Genomic DNA, 12520 nt, shown 5'->3' with positions numbered 1-12520 from the left:
GCAATAACATCATGGGTCACAAATTCTGAATCATCAAAGAATAATCAATTCACATAAAAGGGCACAGGTTTTAGAATGCCCCAACTTAGGTTACCTACGTGACCTCTTAATTATGTCTAAAGTAAAATGGTGATCAAACTTGCTTTATAGGGCTGTTGAGAAAATTAAGTAAAAATTAATGTAAATTGCTTAGCACAGTTTGGCACAAAGAAAGTATTTGGTAACTATAGGCTGCATTCATTGAAGGAAGTTTTGGGGTTGACAATACCCAATACAAACTCTTTAAAAATTTGTAATCTGTGGACATCATATATATCAACTCTGTACTAATCAGAATATCTGATTAACTGGAATATCTTCCCCAATCTCGATGCATCACTGTGTTATGTGTTACATAACTCCACCGTGTTATAAAAGCTTTCATATTTTCAAATCATTCGTTTTGTGTCCACCAAATAAAAAACAAAATTGGACCTACTATCCTATCAGATGAAATAACAGTAACACAGATCCACTATACTTTTGCAAAGTCCTTGGGACTTGATGTCTTTTGAAATTCAGCATGTCTTGGATCTAAGAAAGTTGTGGCTATATTATGTAACAACCTTAGGGGAATCTGGCAGTTGCTTTTAATCAAACACATTAATAATTCCTCAGTCATACGTATTATAACACAGGCCCTCCATATCCATGGGTTCTACATCTGGGGGTTCAACCAACTACGGACTGAAAATATTCAGAAGAAAATTCCAGGAAGTTCTAAAAAGAAAAACTTGAATTTGCCATGGGCTCTTAACTATTTACATAACATTTACATTGTATTAGGTAGTATAAGTAATAAAGAGATGATTTTAAGTATATGAGAGGAAATGTGTAGATTATATGCAAGTACTACATCATTTTATATTAGATACTTAAGCATCCAAGAATTTTGCTATCCACAGGAGTAACTGAAACCAAGCCCCTGCAGATATCACTGGACTTCTACATTCACACAAAGTGGGATAAAGTGAATCTATAAATTGCCATAGATTATTTCCAGTCACATCTTACCACTTCTTGAGTTTGCTACAATATGTGCCAATTTCTTCAGGTTTTCAAATTTTGAATTGCAAATAAGGGATGGTGGACTTGTAACATCAAACACTTAAAATGCATTTATCATGATCCAGGCATGTTATAAATGCTGTACATATGAATATATTTGATCCACAAACACCTTACCAGGTAGACACTAGGATTAGTTTCAAATGAAAAAAACTAAGGCACAAACAGGTTAAGTAATTTACCCACAGTTACACATCTAATAAGATGAAGAATCAAGCTTCTGTTCCAGAGCTTATTCCTTAACCACCTTGCATTGCTGGCTCTCTAAAGTCTAATTTAAGTTCTAATTATCTGTAAAGCAACACATTTAAAGGTCATTCTAAATAACAATTCCAAAATTCAGCTGGATATCAGTCAGTTTCTGGCCAAAGAGACCATCAGGACTGTAGAAGAACTCCCCTGCTCTGTGTGCACCCTTGCACTGTGAACGGAAATAGAAAATCTTACTCAAAATTCCAATATGCACAGTATCCACCAATATGTACCAATAATCACATTTTTTTTCTCTGCCATGCTGGCAGTTAAAGAAATAGCAGGGAGTGAGAAATTGGTGGGGGAGGCAAGCAGAAGGGAAAATAACATGTGAAAATCAATAGAATCCCAAGCGGGTAGCCTTTTGTCATCCCCATGTGTTCAGCCCCTCTCTTGAGAGAGCAAGGTGGCAAGTTGTCTGGGCTTGGCTAGAAATTGCAATGCATTGGGTCTCCAAACCCCCTCTTGAGAAATTATATAAAAGTCATTCAAATGCTGGTTATTGATTTAGAATATTTCTCACCTCTGATTCACTCAATGTATTAAAATACAACTTGAAAAGCTTTACCAGAATTTTCTATAACTTAAATTCAATTACAAACACACATTCTTTGAGGTCCCTTTAGTAATTGTAGAAAATCAAGTAATCAGCATTTTCCAAAATAGATTTCTTTATAGGTATACAGTAACCATACTCTGTCCAAATATCTTCTGTTTAGGTGATTGGCTTTGCAGTCTAGGACATTACTGTTGAAAATATACTTTTTTTAAAGAGATGTTTTCATTGTTAGTCAAAGAAACAAGGTACTCATTGTGTCCCTTGCCATCCCGGACGTAGTCAAATCTAGGCTGTGCCTGCAAGTTGAAAATCATTTTAATTATATGTCTATATTCCTGTTGGAAAACAATCTGCTTTATTTTATACTCTTGTTTTCCTAGTCTCATTTCATGCCCTGGGCCTGCAGATAATCACAGCATTGGCTCTTAAATTTGAAAAACAAGTTTAGTGAGATTAGATTTGATTCTCCTTGGTGAAATTGTTGATTCACTGTTATATTGTATTTATGGTATTCAGAGCACATGCAGAAGGTAAAGAAGTCTAAGAACCAAAGGGTCCAAAAGCTACTTAATTCTAAAAAAAGGAAAAAGCTAAAACAGCCAGACCCATCTTGAATGATCCGAAAAACAATGAGAATGTAACAATATATGAACCACCTCCAGACCCCAGCCCCCAGCCCTGGATGCCATCAAGTAGTTTAAAAAAAAAAAAAAAAAAGCAGCAGCAGCATCTTTAGATCAAATGGGTAAAAGCGGAAAAGGACAAAACTTTATAGATGAAACTTTCAAACAACTCAGTAGCCCCTATTATCTCTCTCCCCAAGGGCAGAAGGGCCATTACTGCCACTGTGGGACAGTGAAATATTTTCCTCATTGCCAAATTGAACCGATCTCCTCTCTTATGGGTGATCACAGCATGGGGAAGTACACTAAGTGAATCAGGGAAAGATTGCCAGCAGGGATGTCTGCAGACAAGGCACGAAAGAGCTCTTCTCTGGGTTTTACCAGGGCAATCACATTAAGGGAAGAGAAACTTTCAATCAACTAGAATGAAAAAGGTTATTATCCCAGAAGTTCTCTTTTTTCACTGGGTTACAATTAAACATCATGGGTGAAGAAGAAGGAAACTAGTATTTGAACATCACCGCGGTCTAGGCATTTTGATAGGTACTTTGTTCATGTGATCTCATTTGATGTTCTAACAAATGCTATAACCTAGATGTCTTCTTCCCTTATTATACTGATGAGACTAAAGCAGACAAGCTGGGTAACTTGTCCACCATCACTCTATTAGTAACTGATAAGATGGGATTCAAATACATGTGTGTTTGTGTGTGGGTCTTCAAAGCATGTGCTCGTTCCACAGCATTTGGAAAACTTTCCCTCCCAACAAACAGGTTCCCTCTTTCTTGCTTCTATTCTCAGAAATATAAGCTCATTCCCCTCTCCCTTACCAGAGGCAAGAGTTCTCCTTCAAACTGGATCATCCTTGCTTCCCCTCAAACCGAGACTCCTCTTTAATCAACGATTTTACCTTGAACATCTTCAGGAAATCCCATTTACAGAAACACAGTGGTCTGGGAACCAGCAAAGTCAGGACAAAAGGACAAAATCCTTTCAAAATGTGTTTGGTTGAAATGGAGGGAATGGACACTGCTTTTGTTTGTAATACAAATGAACCCTGCATTTGGGTTTAGGTCTATTCTAGATCACCCCTCAAAATGATATTTGTGTACCCAAGTGTCAGGGATGGCCTTGCCTACAGACCTCCTCAGAAGGATGCTGCCCTACTAGGATCTCTGCATTTGAGGATGGGAAATGTAGAAATGGACACTGAGCAATCTTCAAGTTCTTCTTTATTTTCTAAATTTGTCTTCACACCAGACTTTACTGAACAGGTAAGGGAAAATTAAAGATGAGTGTGGGATAAAAACTTTGAAAATGCATACAAAATATGACTTTTCTAACAGTCCAGAAGCTAACCAGACACAACTCACAGCAGTTTAATTTCACCTACACAGTAGTTCCAGCATAGTTTGCACAATTCAGGATACCTACTTTGCTGCCACAAGGAGAGTTACATGAATAATGTTTACAGTTACTTTGTGTAGGTCATAAAAAGGCATGATAAAGTATTCTCAGCACAGAACGCTTCTTCAAAAACCAGAATTCTTCTGTTTCAGATTTGGTGTCTTTCCTCTAGCCTGCAACTGGACAGATTTTTTTCCTAGCTTCTTTACTAGTGGAAAACAGTCAACTCATTTTTTTCAGAAGTTCAGTATCATTCAACTTTATTAAATTCTCAGGCTTCTGAGAATACTTGTGACTTCTATGTACTGCTCAGATGTACACATTTTAAAAACTGAACATATTGTAATTTATTCTTTACTTTATAAATGATAATCAGTTAGAGTAAAAGGTAAAAGTAAAATTTTTCTGAAGTCAGTATATGAAGGATTACAGTTTTTCCCTGTGACTGGAAAGTAAGAGAATATGAACCTTAAATGATTAAGCTTAGGATGTAATGACTAATGACAAGAGATATAAAACACAAAAGAAAAGCTCTTAGGCCAGTTAAGCTGACTGTGTCCTGAATGCAATAACAGTTCAAGAATATTTATTTAAACAATTTCCTTTGTTCTGATTTCACATTCATCAAATAAGCTTAAGATTATAATATGACATCTGATGTTCAATTATGTACAGAAAGAGAATGATCTGGTCATAGACTATATTATAGTTTTCTGATTAGTGTGATAAGTATATTTCCCATTAAAAATTAATAAATTAGCACTAAATTTTGGATATCAACTTTGTGAATATGGTTTACATGAAACTGTCACAGAGAAATGCATCCATTTCATGAGCTGACTAAAGCTTCAGAGCTTCAAGCCTAGACAAGCTCAGGGCCAGATCACTTACTGTGATAAATTCACCAAAATAAAGCCCCCTCACAGGGTTCTGTGAGGTGTCTAGAAAGCCAGCTGCTGGCTTGGCCCTGACAACACACCTCTCACAGAGTGGGTCTGTCTTCACATTTCTATTCCTTCTGTGCACCCGTGTTAACCATAGCAGCCCACTAACAACTGGCATCCTAGCCAGCCTTATGGGCAGGAATTTACCAGAAACAGAACATATTCTTCACATCTAATTGGGGGGAAAATGTACTTTCGTTGGTTTTTCATCCCACTTATGTCAATTGTCAATTATCACTTTCAGCAAAAAAAAAAAAAAAAGAAAGAAAAGAAAGAAAAAAGAAAAAAAAAAAGAAATTAAAGAAGGGGAAGTCAATCATCGCCTTCCCTTGCCACCAAGAACAGCAAGCTAATACATAAATGATAACACTCCAGATTTACAGGCTTTTTCCAATTTACTATACACATGTTTACTTTCATCAGTTTTGGTAAGAAAATACAAGATTTTTTTCCTGTGCAATATTCTGTCTCTTGAACATCTAAAAGCAGACAGATTTGTAAATCCATCATCAAGGTAGGATACTATAAATATATTTTATTCATATTTACCCATGTTATCTAGAGAGCTGTTTGCTTTCCTGATGATTTCTGGGGAAAAGTGAGAGCTCTGCTTTACAAGACTACCACAAACAGCAGTAATGTAATTTCACGACAGCCAACATGAAGAAGCACTTCTCTTATCAGTTTCCAGGTGTATTTTGAATTAAATCAACTGATATGTATTGAGTCCATAATATGCATGCTCAGCACAGAGGAATCCCCAAGTTTGTATTCATGAAAAGGTTACATTTGAAGGAGGTTTTAGGTATCTATTTGAAATTGTGTTGAGAACAGAGACAAGAGGGGTCTTCATTTGTTCTCATGTTGCTACCATAAAAAGTTTTGTTTTTTTCTGTGAAATATGAAATAACATCTATCTATAAGCCTCAGTTCTAACCATATTATGGACAAAGGAGAATTAAAATTTAACTTGAACATCTTACTCACAGAGGCCTTAGGTGCAGTCCTGTTGGTCATTAATAGCCTTTGAAACTGCTGATTAATCAAGGGCTGGCCACTGCATGCACAAGCATGGAATCCTGTGGAAAGAAAGTATATATGATTCTGTCTCTAGGAACAACAAGCAATGTCACCACATACAACACCTTATTCCAATTCATCAATAAAATCTTGGTAAAGAGAGAGAGAAAAAAGTTACACAGTAATGGTAACTGTAACAAATGTGCATGATTTCTTACCTCTTGTATTAGCTCTTTTTAAATGTACTTTTGTGTTTATTGTTTTTATAATGTGATGACACATCTTCTGAATGGATGAGAAGGCTGAGGAACCAAATTCCTCAGTGTCTTGGGGAATGTAAGTATGCATTTTCAAGATGGCTTTGGGAAAAGAATTAGAGTGATCTCTAATGAGAAGATACAATTTTGCTAGGTTTGGAGAATAGACTATGCCAAGAGTTACACTGTTCTCCTTCCACAAGTGATAAAGCCCCTCTAAGAACTAAAAGATGCAATGTAGCTGACTGGAAACAATACTGAAAGTCTCCCAGACTGAATTTTGGTGGCTTCCATATATTGTGCGGGGGATGGAGGGGTTGTTTCTTTATTTCTTTGGTGTAGCACTTTTAATCTCCCTTCATGGACCTCCTCTCAACTTCTATTTATCTAGCCTTTTTCATAGTGTCTCTCAATAATTTCAGTGTAAACTGAACTAGTTTCTCTAGCCTCTGCAATTTGAGATATAGTGGACACTTGTCATTAGCCATTCTACTTCTTATCAGCACTCTAACGTCCTTTTAGGGAATGATTCCCTTCTTTGTGTATTACTGTAGTTGGAGAGTAATTGTGGGTGCCTGTCTATCAGGTTCCCATTTCTAAATATAGCCAGAGGGTGGGCATGTGACCTAACATCAGCCCATTGAATGTTTTCATCCTACACTATGAACAAGTGAGGCAAGAACAAATGGTTGACAGTCATATACAGGGTGTCAACAAAGCAGCAGAATCCTGACAAGACTACTTTCTGCTTCTCTGCTCTTCAGAGATCCCTGAAATCCTCTTCATTCCCAAGCCTCGTCCCCTCTTTAGCCTCCAACCAGATTGTGAGGGTCCTTGATATCTTTTGAAACACTTCAGTTTTTCCTTAGTCAGTGGACTTCTGTTGCTTGCAACCAATATTCATCATTAACATATCATATAAATCAGTAACTGATTATATACTTTTCCATAATTTTTGTACTTCAATTTTGTCTCCATAACAGGATTTTTACTTGCAGAGTTAATATTTATTAAATGCTAAAAATCTTCAGATAATAGAAAACATAAACTGAAAGGGATTTTTAAAAACAGGTTCTAAAGAAAGACACTATAGCCAAAGTAACTTGCCACAGGTGATTCTACTTAGCAGTGGACTCATGACTAGAGCAAGGATTACCTGCTCTACTGTTTATTACTCTTTCCATCAGAACACGCTTCCTTCTTGTTCATTAAGTGGTTTTTTGGAAAACATTAAGACTAAACTATGAATCATATTCTCAGATAATATTCAAAGAGAATATAATACGCATTCAAACAAGGAGCCCTAAGAGCTGTTATAGAGCACTCTAACAAAACAACAGAACTGCATCCGTCATTTTAGGATGTCATCCCGTGGAGCTAATGGAACACAGGAAATAATTCCTAAGAATGTGCCAAAGAAAGTAATTTCCCAGAAGAACCCAAGGAAATATACTGCTATAATGATGATTGCAATAACTGATATACTATTCATAAGCCTTCATTTATCATGAGCTTTACAGAGTTATTTCCATACTGAACAGAAATTTTTCTCTCGGTTTCTTCCATGAGATGGCCACAATACTTAATGTTCCAGGATTAACTAAAAGGTATTATGCTGGATTCAGAGTGACTATTTGCATAAATGCAGCAGAGAGAAGTTTAAGGATTACGCTGAGAGGTCTGTAATTCATATTAGAGAAGAAGCCAGGAACATTGAGGCAAGGGGGCTGAGCACACGTCCCTTGCAGTCTGTGTATTGTTTAACATGGTTATGGAAGAACCGTACTCTAATGAGAGACAACATGTATTGCTCCTGCCAGAGATTTCCATCTCTGGAATTTATAGCTACATCCAAGAGGAAAGGTTTACTGTTCTGGGGGTTAGATCACAAATATCAAAGAGCAGAATTTTTACCTGCCATGCTTTCATTATTTTCTATACATTTTCTACATGCTAGCAAATTAATTGTTTTTCTTTCTTTAGGCATGATTAATATGAATTATTTATAACACTTGAACTCATCATTCAGTCTTACAGCAAACAGATGTATCATCTAGAATTTAGATGTCAGTCATAACTACTTAAGTATGTGCACCCCCATGATGAGCAAGGATTTAATTCTCAGGAATGAAGAGTTAAGTGAGATGAAAAATGGAATAGCAAAATATTAATTTTTTATAACTATTTTGATATAGTACTAGCATTGAGGTCATAGAGAGCAAATGTAAGATGTATTAATAATTTCTCATCTCTGAGACAAGAATTATTTAGAATTCTATGCTATGTGTGTTCCATTGAATAATATTAAGTTAATAAATTCAGAGTCTTCTACAAAGAGGCTAGAGTCAAGAAAATGTCTATAAAATTTCTGAGGAAAGCAAAATTGCCATCAAAATATTTTACCTTCTGTGACTTGGCTTTCTGCCCATTTTACCAGAAGCACCTTGCATCACTGCCTTTCTGACTAAACTCCAGCCATTCCACCTTTTTCCTCAGTCTTATCTGGGGGCACTTTACACTGTTGCCCCAGAGTTTAGAATGAATGGCTCTTTCTTATCACGGAAGTTCTCACCCGAAGAGTCTTCCTAGACCACCCACCACAGCTAAAGTAGCCTTCTACCCACTCCCATCCTCACAGTTACTTGCTACTCGTTACTTTATTTGTTTCCCAACATTAAAACCAAACAAAACTATCCATTTATGTGGAATCCGTTTCTTTACAGTTTGAACTCTATGGAGGAACAAACATGAAACAGTTTTCTTTCTTTCTGATCACTACTTTCAACTTCACACTATTCAGTTTTCTTCTCTTGCCTCTTAATAACTCAGGCGGCTCTCAAAGATGCTCGGTCACTTTCAGTTATTAAAAATCAGTCTAGTTCATTTTTAAACCTCAACTTCATTCTCTTTTTCAGGATGTTTCTTTACACTTCCTCTCCATTCCTTACAATATTAGGGCTTCTGGAATTGGGGATGAAAAAGAAAAAAAGAAAGAAAGAGAGATAGTCAAGATCTTATGTAATTGGTTGCCTCTCCTGGTCACTGAAGCTTCCCTGGGTAGGACAACCTGCCTTTCATGTTCTCCTTCCAGAATGCCTCCAATTGCTGATTCTTCAGGAAACCCTGAGGTATCCTTGATATAGACGCTCCCATTCTGGCTCACATCTTCCAAACTTCCCACAGCAGCTGCCCTAGTGGCACACCACAAAGCCCTTGATGTCAAGACCATCTCATGAGGTGAGATACCAGAGGATCAGCTCAAGGCCATCTACAGTTTATAGGGTCTATTTGAACTGCAGAACTCTCATATCTTCAGTATGCAAAGGTTCAAGTACAGTGATCTCTGTTTTGTCACTTTTTTCCCCATTTTTTTTTCCTGTCTGTTAAAATGGCATGGAGGCAGATCAGCAAGTACATGCATAACCAGATGATCCAATAGAAAAATAAGATGCAGTCTGGCTTTCGTGCAGATATCCCCAATCTCTATGAGTGGCTCCCTTGCAGCTCCCCTTACTTGGCTTTTTAGGTTAATAAACACCACTTGATTTTGGGGGGATAGCTCCTCAACTCCATCAAGTAGACAAGAAAATGCCAAGCACTCTCACTTTAGGCAGCTGCTTCTCTCTTTCTCTCTCCACCCCTTGCTAATCTCCTCTAGGAGAGACTGAATGGGAATGAAGAAATGGGAGCTGGCTTGATGGTTCAGGAGAATCAGTTAAGCAACCACAAGCCTTGAGGGCATGTCTGTCCCCAGTTTATTGCCATTGTCTTAAGAATCCGAAGCACTCAAGACATTTTTTAACCTCAGATTTTGCTTCCAAGCCATCAATTTATAAGTAACAAGAAAGGTCTCTTTTACTTAGCATCCTATATTAAACTTTATTTTACTTATGTGTGTTTATTTTTTGTACCTCCCATGAAAGCAAAAGTTTAAAGAGAGCACAGATGCCTTAATTCACTACCAGATGTCCCCAGACTCTAGTATATGGCTTTGCACATATAAGACACTGAATAATATTTATTGATTGCTGGTATAAATGAAAGAATAAGAAAGTTTAAGGAAAGATGTAGTTTGGGGGTTTTACTACTGCTCAGTGCTTAAATCAAAAAAAAGGATTCTAGGTCTAGAGTAGTGACCAGACTAACTCTTCTGTAACAAGCCAGCCATCAAACTGCAACTAGAATCAGGGTCCCCCCTCCCTTTTTTTCTTTTCTTTCTTCCTCTCACTTCTTCCTCCATTACTGTCCTCCCTCCTTCCCTTTCTCCTTCCTTCCTTCCTTCCTTAAACAAGGAACAAAAACATGTAGTACCTCATATTGATACATAGGGTAAACAGAAAAGATACATTAATTTAAGGTGAAATTTTGAAATGTTGGGAAACCAGAACAGCAAATTGACTAATTTAGAGCAGATCTTTGATATAAAACTGAGTTTCAAAAGACCTTAAGCTAAGCAAACAATAATATAGCTATAGACAAAGAACCTAGTGTTCTTCATGTCTTTAATATGAAAAAAAAAAAAAAAATCCATGGTCATACAGTCGCTTTTTCTCCAAAACTTTTAGGAGAGAGGATACTATTTCTTCAGTTCCTCTTACTACTTTTTTTCCTTAATCAGAGTATTTTCTGATCAAATTCACAGTGGAAAAAGAAAAGTACTGAGCAATGTCTCCCACAGTTCCCTTCCTAAATTCCCTCTCGAATATTTTCTGTAGGTCCACAAATGATTCCTGATCAAGTGCATCAAAAAAGGTGATATATTCTAAGTCAATTCCAAAATGGAAAGCCAAAGGACTTACCCAGGAGCTGCCAGACAGACCCAACACACTGTTTTCACTTAGACTGCATAATTATTTGAGGTGGCCTTAAAAAGGAGAGTCTAATGATAACGGAGTAGATGGCAACCCTCCCCACCAACACCAGAAGACCTCTTTTCACTGTCACAGAACTTGAGTTTCTAGAATGATACTCCTTAAAATTTTCCTCACTTTTCCCTTCATTGTGCCCAACATGCTTCACGTCACTATCTTGGCCATGTGAAGCAACCACTAAACACCAAGGCAATCGCCACATGTGCAATCAATGATCTTCGACTCCTCCTTCCCACTTACTACATCTGAGCATCTAACAGCTATGTAGTTTCCACCCCAAAAGCAGTTCCCAAATCTGCCTCACCACTTTCCCATCATTAAGCCAGTCAAGCTCACTGGAGGGAAAAAATTATGCTTCTATGTAAAAGAGTGTGTATTATTTAGATTACACTCTTTCAGGTATCTGATTCTAGTCCTTCATTGTTCTCAAGTTATCTTACAACTCTGCAAGCTGCAGATAACTGATAACAATGCACAATAATTACTGTCTATAATTGTGCAAATTCTGCCTGGTAGAGAGTGAATTAATTTTCCTCCCTTCCCATTTGCCCCCCTGAGGCTAGGTTTACCTCCATGTGCACATTTATTTCAATATTCTTGATTTACAAATATCTTTTATTTTAATTCTCCCTTGAACTTGTAATATCTCACAAGTTTCCTCATTAATGAGTTAAATTAAGGCGTTAACATTTATTCATTTTAATATCTGCATGAAAGTTGTCATTTTACCTTTTTAAAAAGACGTATATTTTAACATATTCAACAAGGTTACACTGGCACTTTTTAACATTCAAGGTCATCAGTAATACTGCCCCTTTGGCCATCCCACTCCCTATGTAAACTCTTTGACATTGAAACAGCCTAAGTCATTGTTCTCTGAGTACACCATGGAAGCTTTTATTTCCTTTTTTCTGTTTTTTGGCCCAACCTATTCATTTGTTTACGTCTTGTCTAACTTCACAGCTGGACCCATGGACTAGTGAGTACACCGGACCACTGGGGCAGTCTTGATTTCATAGTCAAGAGGCATCTTGTATACATGTAAGCCTGGTTATGCAGAGTCAACAAGTTGTTCCTCACTGGTGATAGCAGCATTTGGGAGTCTGGTTTTATGATTTAATCATTAGGTGATCTCTGTCAGTATATGATAGGGATCAATTAGATAAGAATTTAAAGAATCCAGTTTGTTAGCCTTTTTGGGTTTGTTTGTTTGTTTGTATGACTATATGTAAACTCAACTCAGTCAAGAAAACATTTTATGTTCACTGACAGTAGAGCATCTCTTTGAGATCTGCTCTGGTGAGTTTTTATGGTTCTGCATTTAATCTTAATCTACGATTGAGGTTGTAGAACTAAAGTTACAAGCTCTTAGCAAGTCTGTGTATCTGTAATTGAGAAAAAAAATCTTTACCTCTCATTGTGTGTTTGATGTTTTCCTATCTCCAGAATATATAAATAAATTAGAAAGTCTCTCAAATCC

General features: G+C 36.9%; 1 long non-coding RNA gene across 3 annotated transcripts in view; it reads right to left on the bottom strand.

The window, feature by feature from the left end:
- LOC106728889 overlaps positions 1-12520 on the bottom strand; it is a 488051-nt gene that overhangs the window by 406391 nt on the left and 69140 nt on the right. For all 3 annotated transcript variants that reach the window (XR_004321543.1, XR_004321544.1, XR_004321545.1), the window contains one exon: positions 5880-5971. This is a non-coding gene — a long non-coding RNA (uncharacterized LOC106728889). The remainder of the gene's footprint in view (positions 1-5879; positions 5972-12520) is intronic.

Source organism: Camelus ferus, chromosome 7, assembly GCF_009834535.1.
Source record: "Camelus ferus isolate YT-003-E chromosome 7, BCGSAC_Cfer_1.0, whole genome shotgun sequence".
Lineage (NCBI taxonomy): Eukaryota > Metazoa > Chordata > Mammalia > Artiodactyla > Camelidae > Camelus > Camelus ferus.
This window is presented reverse-complemented; position numbering and strand designations above follow the sequence as displayed.